Below are 12,309 nucleotides of genomic sequence, written 5' to 3'. Positions count from 1 at the left end.
CACTGCCACCCAGCAGCGCACCCGACCCCAGCGGTTCCTACTACGAGTGGTGGGCCCACAGGATTGAGACAGCAGTTACAGTACTTTTAAAAACATGTGCATGGGTAAAAAAAACATCACATCCATAAAAAGGTCCTTGTAAACATCAACCAAATGTAAACACACAAATAACTCACTTAGCTTTACAATCTGTTAGGGTGAAAGCCTGTATAATAATAATTTATCCTGTATACGCCAGACACACCAGCTGGGTATAACCACGCTGTCCCCTGTTCCCTATTCCCAATCGTCCATGCTGCCACAAGATGTATTGCATACAGGCTGCATGCCACAACTCCCGGTGCTCAGTTCCTGGGTCTTGGGGGTTTATTTGAGCTCAATACATAGGGTCTTTGATAATCTGAGGACACCTCTTTCTAAGCACAACAGCTGCATGTGGGCCATCCAGCTGATGCACTGGTCTGGTGCTTGTCTGCAACATCTACATTTAAGGTCAGTAGCCGTGTAAAAACAGTTGTTGCAGGTACACCATAATGGAGGTCCTGGACCTGGAGCCTCTGGATTGGGACGCTCAGGTGTCTCTCATTGCCCAAATGTCAAACAGAACCCCAGGTAGACGTGTCAGGACTGCATTAGAAGGTTATCCCTCTCCACTGGGGTCATGGCATCTCTTTCAGCCTGTATGCAGAACAACAAGGAATATGAATATGAGTGTTTCGTAGCGAAGAAAATTGATACATTTTTAATGACCAGTGTCTGGTATATTCTCAAATACACGACCCATGTTTTCTTTTTGAACAACAATAGACCATATTAGTGACTGATGGTTGAATATATTCCTGACAAATTAGTAATAACACAAACTCATCAGCGTACTACAGGCAAGATTGACTGAATTGAGGTCATAGCTGGTGTTAATTGCACACCATGCTCTACATGCTCTATTGCGGAGATCTTGATAAAGTAAAAATCACCTACCCTTATTTCAGCCAGGCGATGCTCTGAGAGTTCCCTCAGTTTTTCTTCATCCTCTAGATCATCCCTTCCTTGCCCTAGCACTGGCTCTTCTTCTTCCAAATGAAAGGCCCTCTTTTTTTTATCCTCAAAGTCCCATTGAAAACTCTGAAAATGTTTTTTAAAAATGTGGGGGGGGGGGTTGTAGCTGCAGGCGGCAAGTCTGGCAGATCGAGTTGACTCAAATGTTTCTCAAGAGTCAAATTTCAAATGTTTACAACTCTCACGCCCTTCCCCTACTACCACTGAGCTCCTCCGCTCTCTCCAATTGAGTTCTCGTCAATGCGTGTGTGCCCGTCTCTTCTCCATTAATAAACAGCAACGTATGCCTAGCCTGTGGCCTCACAAGTTCTACCATACCAGTCCACTGAATAGAGCTAACCTGGTGAACAGCTTCCAGGCTCTCAGGCACAAACCACGGGTGCCTACAAGGATCGGTGGGACCTGATGGGTAGGACACCTCCTACCGTCTAGGACCACGTCCTACAGGGCTTTCAGGGGATTGTCCAACATCTGGAACAGGTAGTGGCATTATTAATATATCAAAAGGAATATGTGACTTACAGTGCCTATCAGGGTGTTATCTGATAAGTGTTTTTGAAAAAAAAGTTAGTAATTTTCTTGTATGTGTTTGTTCTTGATATATTTCAGATTCAGTCTAGTGATGCTGAAAATGTCAGAGGAGTCCAACAGGCCAAAGCCCGGAGGTACTACTCTACTGCCAGGGAGGCTATATTCATCCGCTCCTAAGGATTCCTGCATGACTAACAAACCTGAGCAGCCTGTCCATCTCTCTCCAGAGGTTCACCATCACCATCGCTGAGGCTCTCAGCTGCTTCAGTGTAACACAGGCAGTCCTCAAGAAGTATAAAACCAGGTATATGGTCATTTAAGAAGTAATAGGAACTAACTGACTGAATTTTATTAATAACAATGATTCCAACAAGAGAGGGGTAGATTGTGTGAATGCGTTGTAAAGGTTTATTCTGATAGGATAGTAAAAATTAGCCTTTTTTCACCAGAGAAGGGCCCATGAAGGCCACAGTAACAGCTATGAGGGACAACAACAACAGCTATGAGGGAATTTCACTGACAAGCACTGACAGCCAGAACCTCGTCGCCTCTAGAGTTAAACTGCTTGACAGGATAGTTGAGAGTATGACTGACAGGTTCCAGGATTTTCGTGTAGGTGTGCTGTGTGTCACCAAGCTCGTCAGCTTTGCCAACTGGCCAGAGTCAGAAGATGCAGCAGCAGGTGTTTTTATATTAAGTACTACAGCAGAGCACTTAAGTTCACAGTCATTATATTTTAATTTTGAAAAATAAAACATGCATTATGCTTGTTGTAATGTGGACCTATGTGTACAACTCTAGATTTCGGTGACACTAAAGTGGAGACACTGGTGAACCACTTCAGGCCTGTCCTGAAGACCTCTGGCATCCATGCTGAGAATGTGATTGAACAGTGGTCCTTGATGTACCAAGAGCCAAAGTTCCTGTCATATCCACACATGTCCTGGGCCACTGTGAACAGGAGCCATCAGCACTCCTGACCTGACCTGCTGGCTGTCATTGACCTGGTCCTGTTCCTTCCCTCCTCCACTGCTGACTGTGAAAGGGGTTACCTAAAAGATCCCAGCAGAGCTATGGCGCTGTGGCATGAGAGCTCAGTTAGAAGCAGGTGGCCCGACTGTTAAATTATTATAATATATTATATATGGATGGTGGTGCAAAGAGGATGTCTGCTGAAGACGATGATGAGGAGTTGTGATTAGAGATCCAGACTGGATCGGATGGGTCCCATCTGTAGTTCTGATGAGTCATTAATGAGTGTTTCCTTTGTTACAGTTTTGCAATGTTACTTTTTTTAATTTGCAATGTTTTTATATTAATTTAATAATATTACAATGTATTTCTAAATAATACTTTGGTCCCTTTTCCAAGCATGTATTGCTATATAATACTGTTATTTCAATGAAAAGGAATGAAAAAGATGGATATGCAACAAAAAAAGGCAATTTATTTGGCTGGTAAAGAATTTACTTATACAGTAGATTCTTTCATCTACCGATCCCTTTGGCAGGAGAGCCAAAAAGTTAGTTTTCAGCCCTGCTCTCAGAGTTAATTTAACACTAGTGATTATACAGATCAACTTCAATCAATGGATGACATTGTCACTTTCAAATATAGGCCATATTTCTGCAATAAAGATGACAGTACTACCATTAATTAATTACTTATTCAATCACTCATCACTCACTCATCTTCAACCGCTTATCCGGGGTCGGGTCGCAGGGGCAGGAGCTCTAGCAGGGGACCCCAAACTTCCCTTTCCCGGGCCACATTAACCAGCTCTAACTGGGGGATTCTGAGGCGTTCCCAGGCCAGTGTGGAGATATAATCTCTCCACCTGGTCCTGGGTCTTCCCTGAGGCCTCCTCCCAGCTGGACGTGCCTGGAACACCTCCCTAGGGAAGCGCCCAGGGGGCATCCTTACTAGATGCCCAAACCACCTCAACTTGCTCCTTTCAACGCAAAGGAGCAGTCGCTCTACTCCGAGTTCCTCACGGATGGCTGAACTTCTCACCCTATCTCTAAGAGAGACTCCAGCCACCCTCCTGAGAAAACCCATTTTGGCCGCTTGTACCTGCGACCTCGTTCTTTTGGTCATGACTCAGCTTTCATGACCATACACTATCGTTCAAAAGTTTGGGGTCACCCAGAAATTTTTTTCCATGAAAAGTCACACTTATTTACCACCATGAGTTGTAAAATGAATAGAAAATATAGTCAAGACATTGACAAGGTTAGAAATAATGATTTTTATTTGAAATAATATTTTTTTTCCTTCAAACTTTGCATTTGTCAAAGAATCCTCCATTTGCAGCAATTACAGCATTGCAGACCTTGGGCATTCTAGCTGTTAATTTGTTGAGGTAATCAGGAGAAATTTCACCCCATGCTTCTAGAAGCCCCTCCCACAAGTTGGATTGGCTGGATGGGCACTTCTTGCGTACCATACGGTCAAGCTGCTCCCACAACAGCTCAATGGGGTTTAGATCTGGTGACTGCGCTGGCCACTCCATTACAGATAGAATACCAGCTGCCTGCTTCTTCTCTAAATAGTTCTTGCACAACTTGGAGGTGTGCTTTGGGTCATTGTCCTGTTGTAGGATGAAATTGGCTCCAATCAAGCGCTGTCCACAGGGTATGGCATGGCGTTGCAAAATGGAGTGATAGCCTTCCTTATTCAGAATCCCTTTAACCCTGAACAAATCTCCCACCTTACCAGCACCAAAGCAACCCCAGACCATCACGTTACCCCCACCATGCTTGACAGATGGCGTCAGGCACTCTTCCAGCATCTTTTCAGTTGTTCTGCGTCTCACAAATGTTCTTCTGTGTGATCCAAACACCTCAAACTTCGATTCGTCCGTCCATAACACTTTTTTCCAATCTTCCTCTGTCCAATGTCTGTGTTCTGTTGCCCATATTAATCTTTTTCTTTTATTGGCCAGTCTCAGATATGGCTTTGAAGGCCAGCATCCCGGAGTCGCCTCTTCACTGTAGATGTTGACACTGGCGTTTTGCGTGTACTATTTAATGAAGCTGCCAGTTGAGGACCTGTGAGGCGTCTATTTCTCAAACTAGAGACTCTAATGTACTTTTCTTCTTGCTGAGTTGTGCAGTGGGGCCTCCCACTTCTCTTTCTACTCTGGTTAGAGCCTGTTTGTGCTGTTCTCTGAAGGGAGTAGTACACACTGTTGTAGGAAATCTTCAGTTTCTTGGCAATTTCTCGCATGGAATAGCCTTCATTTCTAAGAACAAGAATAGATTGTCGAGTTTCACATGAAAGTTCTCTTTTTCTGGCCATTTTGAGCATTTAATCGTCCCCACAAATGTGATGCTCCAGATACTCAACTAGCCCAAAGGAAGGTCAGTTTTATAGCTTCTCTAACCAGCTAAACTGTTTTCAGCTGTGCTAACATAATTGGACAAAGGGTTTTCTAATCATCCATTAGCCTTCTGACCCAATGAGCAAACACATTGTACCATTAGAACACTGGAGTGATAGTTGCTGGAAATGGGCCTCTATACACCTATGTAGATATTGCACCAAGAAACAGAAATTTGCATCTAGAATAGTCATTTACCACATTAGCAATGTATAGATTAGTTTAAACAGCAGAGCACAGCAGAGGCTGCAGCCCTTCTGGCCCGTCGGTACCTTGCAACTGCCTCCAGAGTTTTCTGGGATAACATATCCTGGAAGGCCTCCTTCTTCAGTTGGACAGCTTCCTGACCACCGGTGTCCACCACGGTGTTCGAGGGTTACCGCCCCTTGAGGCACCTAAGACATTGAAGCCACAGCTCACCGCTGCAGCTTCAGCAATGGAAGCTTTGAACATTGCCCACTCCGGTTCAATGCCCCCAACCTCCACAGTGATGCCAGAAAAGCTCCACCGGAGGTGTGAGTTGAAGATCTCTCTCCAGACGTTCCCAGTTCACCCGCACTACTCGTTTGGGCTTACCTGGTCTGTCCAGACTCTTTCCCCATCCTCTGACCCAACTCATCACCAGATGGTGATCAGTTGACAGCTCTGACCCTCTCTTCACTCGAGTGTCCAAAACATACAGCCTCAGATCAGATGATACGATCACTAAATCGATCATCGACCTTGGCCTAGGGTGCTCTGGTAACACGTACACTTATGAGCATCCTTATGTTCGAACATGGTGTTAGTTATAGATAATCCTTGACTAGCAACGAGGTCTAATAACAGATGACCGCTCAGATTTAGATCAGGGAGGCCGTTCCTCCCAATCACGCCTCTCCAGGTGTTTCCATCATTGCCCACGTGGGCGTTGAAGTCTCCCAGCAGAACTATGGGGGGTACTGGAGCCCGATGCAGGACTCCATTCAGGGTCTCCAAGAAGGCCGAATACTCTGAACTGCTGTTCAGTGCATATGCACAAACAACAGTCAGGGTTTCCCCCCCCTACCACCCGCAGCCGTAAGGAGGTGACCCTCTCGTCCACCGGGGTAAACTCCAACACCGCGGCACTCAGCCAGGAGGCGGGGGTTTGTGAGTATCCCCACACCCGCCCAGCACCTCACACCCTGGGCAACTCCAGAGAAGAATAGGGTCCAACCCCTATCCAGGAGTACGGTTCCAGAACCGAGACTGTGTGTAGAGGTAAGCCCCACCAGATCGAACTGGTAGCGTTCCACCTCCCGCACAAGCCCCGGCTCCTTCCCCTACAGAGAGGTGACATTCCACGTCCCCAGAGCCAGCCTTTGCTGCCCGTGTCTGGTCAGTCGAGGCCCCTCACCTTCAATGCCTCCCGTGCAGCAGCGCCTGCGAATGGTGGGATGGAAAGGGGGGAGGTGCCACTTCACTTTTTCGGGCTGGCAGGGTCTCTCTTCCTCTTCCTCGTTGTTCCATAGAGGCTTTGTGAACCATTCTTAGTCTGGCCCCTCGTCTGAGACCACTCTGCCATTGATCCTCTCCAGCGTGCTGTCACCATTTATCTTCTCACTGTATACCAATGACTACACTTCAGACAACTCCATCAAGCTGATTAAATTTGCAGATGACACCACGTTGGTCGGTCTTATCAAGGGCAACGACGATTCTGCTTACAGGCAAGAAGTTTCTCATATGGCTATGTGGTGTGACAAAATTATTCTGGAAATCAACCCAAAAAAGACAGTGGACATGCTGATAGACTTCCTCTGTTCCGCCTCCCCTCTACTACCCATAAGCATCAAGGTTATCAAGGTTGTGGAGTCATTCAAATTCTTAGGCACCACAATAACAAACAACCTGAAATGGAAGAAAAACACCTCCTCAGTCATTAGGAGAGCGCACAGTGGAAGGTTTTTCCTGAGACAGCTACGGAAATTGAACGTCTCCAGCTCCGTTTGGTCCAGGCTTTACAGAGCCACTGTGGAAACTATTCTTACTTCGTAAGAAAGAACATGAAGTCGACCAGAAGAACAGGCTGCAAAACATCATGCACAAAGCAGAGAAGCTGACTGGACAGGGTCAGGAAGAGGGCAGGTAAAATTGCTGTTGATCAGCTTCATCCTGCAAATGACATTGACTTTGAGCTGCTCCCCTCAGGTAGGAGGTACCGTGTCATCAGGACAAGGACCTCACACCACCTAATCAGCTTTTTCCCCAAAGCTATTTCTCTGCTAAACAAATGACTGCTCCCCCCACCCCTCCTTTAAACAGGAGTCTGAATTTTACTGTTTTATTATTACCTTCTTTTTTTTTTTATGTTTTTAATATCATGTCTTATTTTTACTATCAAGGCTTGTTTTTAATCATGCCTTTTAGAACTATGCGTATTTTACTGTCTGTGTCAAGTTCTGTGCTAAGCACTGGATGACCTCCAATTCATTTGTCCATTGATGCATTTGGTGAATAAAAGCGATTCTGATTCTGATTCTGAAGGAGCACCAAACTTTCAACACTACTATTTAGCAAATCCACTACAATACATTGACATATTGACATATGGCATTGACAAAATACTTACAATACATCCAACTAAAACATCCAATCAAGACAAACCACAACAACCACTGGACAGTATCAATACAGAATATCAATAGTATCAATACCGTTATTATCGCTCAGGCAAATTGTGTGGCTGCTCTAACCTGTTCACGAATGCTGAAATGAAAAGCAAGAGCTTGTGTGGACAGCAGTCTGTATCCTGAGCCCCACCTGAATTCAGAGCTAACTACCACCATCTACTGGTATAACAAGGGCATAACATAACCTGAGACAGCCGGTTCTGGGTTTTGTCCTCTAAAATCCTATTTTTATCTACTCTGATGTAATACATGGTTGCTCCAATTGACGTAAATCTGTCGTAGTGATGGAGAACTTTCATCCTTGTATACACAGCCCTAATTACGATGTGTTAATATTTCTACTCCTTCGAGGGGCTCGGTATAGCTAATGATGGAGCCAGCCTGCAATATTTATATTTAAGAAAAGAAAAAAAAACATCTAGGCTATATAAATAGGCTTAAATCTAGCAAACTATTTGCACAACCCATGAAACCTCAAATCAAGACAAATTGCTATGCCAAGCAAGTTCCAGTCCTGAAAACCTGAAGTGAATTATCAATGCTGTGACTGCAGGTAGCACTTATAGAATATACCATGTTTTGGCAAAAAAGTTCTTCGATCAGCACTTTGACTAGCACACCTATTTTGGATGTACTCAGCAAGAACTTTGCCAAGAACAAATGTTCAAAATAGTGATAATGGAATAGAAATGTTCAGAATGTTTTCCTTTCTTTGGCCAGAATGTGAAAATCTTGCTTGTAGTGCTTTCAAAGGATTTGCTTTATCTCTAATAATTATTCTTTTTTTATGGACTGCCAAAGTACTTAAAAGAAACTGTGGTATCAAGCTGTTTTGCAAAACCTTCTCAAGTTGTTGTAAAGACGATTTGACTCAGAAAACTGATCTAGTTGTATAAATATAATTAACTTTTCTTGATTCATTAAACAACAGTATGAACAATCAGTTTTGGATGATTATATGAAGAAAACAGCTCCTAGGAGAGAAAGTTGAACAAACTCTGAATGAGATGGATTGGGTTAGTTGTTCACACAGGCTACTGCTCCAGCACTTCACGCTGTTTAGTTTCCACACACACTTTTTACATTATTTTACACAACATAGACGACGACCACGACACGACACGACACACACACACACACACACACACACACACACACACACACACACACACACACACACACACACACACACACACACACACACACACACACACACACACACACACACACACACACACACACACACACACACACACACACACACACACACACACACACACACACACACACACACACACACACACACACGCTCCACCAACACCATACTGTCGCATTTTGGTGTGTCACATGAGCTCGGAGACAGAGAAGGCTATTATCAACAACTGGCTGGAGCTCAGGTCCTGCTTGTGTGTGTGTGTGTGTGTGAGAGCTGGGGTTCTTCAGTGCTCAGACTGAAGTTTGTGTGTGAGAGAGAAAAGTAATGTGAGTTCAGGTTAAGGCTGAGCTGTCAGCGGCAGACAAGCCCCGTCAAGTCTCCCTCCTCTGTCTGACACATGCTCGGCCTCTTACCTCGAGAGGTGAGAAGCCGCTAATTGGCAGGGGTTATGCACGCGGGCACGCACACACACACACACACACACAAAGACGTCTGGCTCTTAGAAGCAGTTGTACAGTGAGCTGTGTGAAGCAGACACAGTCGGGGCTCCACACTGACAACATGTAGGCAGTTTGCAACCATTTTTGGAGACAGTGCTACTAAATTTTAAAACTAGACTAATTAGAATATTATCCCATCATCGTATAATATATCATGTGAAACACCAGGAGGGAGTAAGAATTTCTGTGTGTGTGTGTGTGTGTGTACACGCCAGGTTCACACTGCTCCCTAATCAACATTTGAAGAGCACCAGCAAAAAAAAAAAATGCAATGCAATACAACGCATTCATATTTTGTGCATCTTCCAACTGTATTGCTGATAAATGCTTTGGTAAATAGCTAAATAGATTTGATAGTCATTTTATTTGGGTTCAGACAGGAAGTGAGTGTGTGTGTGTGTGTGTGTGTGTGTGTTGTACACGCCAGGTTCACACTGGAGGTGGTGGCAGAAGCGTTGCCCGCGTCCTTTCAGTGCCCAACCAATTGTGCTGTTCAGACAGCACGATGCAACCGGCTCATGATCTGCACCGTGATAGTTCTGGCGTCTGGTCTATTTCCTTATCGTGCCGCCAGTGAATCTGGCAGGAAGACACACCAATAACCTATTATAAACAATAACAAGGATATATTATAGGTGACATAAAGGAAATCTAATGAATGATAAAATATGCATCCCATAATTGCCAAACTGTTATGATTGTCGTGCCCCACTCCTTGTGGTTCTCCCGAAGGTTCAATTGCCCCAATATTTACCTCCAACATGGGGACATTTCAAAATCTGCAAATGCACTATATCTATGAGAAATAGTCTAGTATCACTGCCGTTTGTGATTATGTTTTCTCGCGCATACGCGCACACACGCACGCACACACACGCGCACACACACGCACACACACACACACACACACACACACACACACACACACACACACACACACACACACACACACACACACACACACACACACACACACACACACACACACACACACACACACACACACACACACACACACACTTTCTTTTTTTTACTGACACATTCTAATGCTTTAAACATTTTCCATCATGGAGTGGCCATACACACTTTTTAGTTGGATAGTAAAACAAGTCAAATAGTGGATGAATATATGTTTGTTGTACAGGTCTGATAGAAACAGAAAACAGATAAGAGTCAGTCTAATGCAGATTTGGACCCTTATGCTTTACTGCTGTGAGAGAAGTACAAAACAATGCAAAGTACGAGGAATGTAGCACTCGAGTATTTAAAAACTACTCTAATATGAATATTTTGTTTAACATGAATTTCCCACCAAATACAAAAAAAACTCTGGTAAAATTACTCTTTATCAACTCTATTTAGCTATTTACCAAAGCATTTATCAGCAATACATTTGGGAGGTGCACAAAATATAAATGGGTTGTATTGCATTGCATTTTTTTGCTGATGCTCCTCAAATGTTGAGTAGGGAGCAGAAGTGCTCCTAGTTCTAAATTGTGATTATTTCATATGTGATTTCTGCATATATTTACCATACAAAGCACTTTTACTAATGTTTTGATATTGATTTCAATCATACTCATCATACAATCATACTGTGACAAGAAAGTCTGTAAGGCCAGTAAGTGCCAGTGTGAATCTTTGTGCATGCTCCAGCACAAATTCTGTAGAATCTTACTGGAGGTCCCGATGACACTTGTTGCCGCAACGGATACGACAAATCAATGGGTTGAGTGGAGATGATGTACGGCTGGTGGTGGCAGACTGGCAGTTGAATAAATGATTACACTGAGGGAACTTTAAAGCATTTTTTTCAGGGCGTACAAAAACAAATGCCAACGAGTAGACTGTAGTGGATGTTCCAACACTACTAGAAATAATGTTTAGAAAAGATTCAATATATAGATGATTAAACAGTTCAAACTAACATCCGTATTATCCCTTAATACTTTAATTCCTATATGTCTTATACAGTATGAAACCCTGACATGTTGGCAATATTAACATGTCTCCATACTTAAACATGTTCATGCATCATCATTATACACAGGCGTAGTTTTATTGAACCCAACTTGACGAGCTTTACCTGCACAGCTCACGTCACCACCGCTGCAGCAGCAGCCAAACAGAGGAAACATTAGCTTGGAGAACTCCTCCTCCTCTTCGGCTGTTAAGTAGTAATGTAGAGCCCCTTTCTATTAAATTCTACAACGCTGCAGTGCTTTGTTACAACGCAATTGTCATTTTACCTCTTTCCTATCGATGAAAAGGTGTCTCACTGAAAAACAAGGTGATGGTTCGAACGTTGTCGGTTTTGTTTCAACGTTGCATTTGGACCCGGAAATCATACTTTGAAAGGGTGCTACGTCAGACTTTACAGCCGGATAGGTCCCTGACTGAAACCTTTAGGACAAGCATTGGCATGGTAGGCAGGGCGAGGGGTAATGTACAGTACAGCCAACCAGCCAGGCAGGGAACAACACACACCTTCAGCATGCACTTATTTATCCCTACGAGACCCACACAGGAGAAAAAGAGTCCGTCATCATATTATTACCAAATCAGTGCATACAGCAGACAGTCAGAGAGGCCAGTTCGTGTCATATACATTCATGTTTTTACAAGACTGCCAGTATTAAACTTTGGGTCATGGGTCTGCAAAATGACATCAGAAAGTCATAGTGGATACTAAAAGAAATGCATATTGAGAATGTTTGAAATTGCAAATATCTGTGACAGAAGGAGATCTAAATTAAAAAAAAAAGGCTAATGTGTTTGCTGTAGTAAGTTAGTCAGTGGGGGAATGATTTACAAGGTAGACCAAATTAGGTCAACTTTGCTATGATATGAAGTGTTGGGGTGCAGTGCATCCTTATGATTGATGTGGACTGTTAGTTTAACCCTCACCAGCCTCTTAATCTTAAAGATGAGAGGTTTTGTGTGGACGGGGAGGGTGCAGTGTGACAGGTGCGGGGGCAGTATCACTTTTTCACTGATCATGGTGAAAGGATGTGTATGAATGAATGCTGA

The 12,309-nt window shown here is 43.7% G+C and overlaps 1 long non-coding RNA gene across 1 annotated transcript in view; it reads right to left on the bottom strand.

Annotated features, from left to right (window-relative positions):
* LOC310950354 overlaps positions 1-12,309 on the bottom strand; it is a 38,756-nt gene that overhangs the window by 25,671 nt on the left and 776 nt on the right. The window lies entirely within an intron of this gene.

This window comes from Echiichthys vipera (genome assembly GCF_963691815.1).
Source record: "Echiichthys vipera genome assembly, chromosome: 8".
Classification (NCBI taxonomy): domain Eukaryota; kingdom Metazoa; phylum Chordata; class Actinopteri; order Perciformes; family Trachinidae; genus Echiichthys; species Echiichthys vipera.
This window is presented reverse-complemented; position numbering and strand designations above follow the sequence as displayed.